We start from the raw sequence: 270 nt of genomic DNA on the forward strand, positions 1-270 counted from the left end.
CGGTACACAATAGAGGTGAGACTCAATAATTTCTGAGTCTCGTTCCTGACGAGCAACTGGTGGCAGAAAGGAGAGAAAGTAGGATGAAATGTTGCACTGTGAATAGAGACATCGACTATTTTCGGCAACAGTTATTATACTGCATTAGCACAGATGCAGATGAATAGGAATCGGAAGAATATGATGAGATAAATGGTGACGTATTTTTGTTTCTGTCGATGATGATAATCAAAAACAATATCAAGAAAAAAAAGGTGAACAGGGCCTAAA

This window comes from Penaeus monodon, chromosome 20 (assembly GCF_015228065.2).
Source record: "Penaeus monodon isolate SGIC_2016 chromosome 20, NSTDA_Pmon_1, whole genome shotgun sequence".
Lineage (NCBI taxonomy): Eukaryota > Metazoa > Arthropoda > Malacostraca > Decapoda > Penaeidae > Penaeus > Penaeus monodon.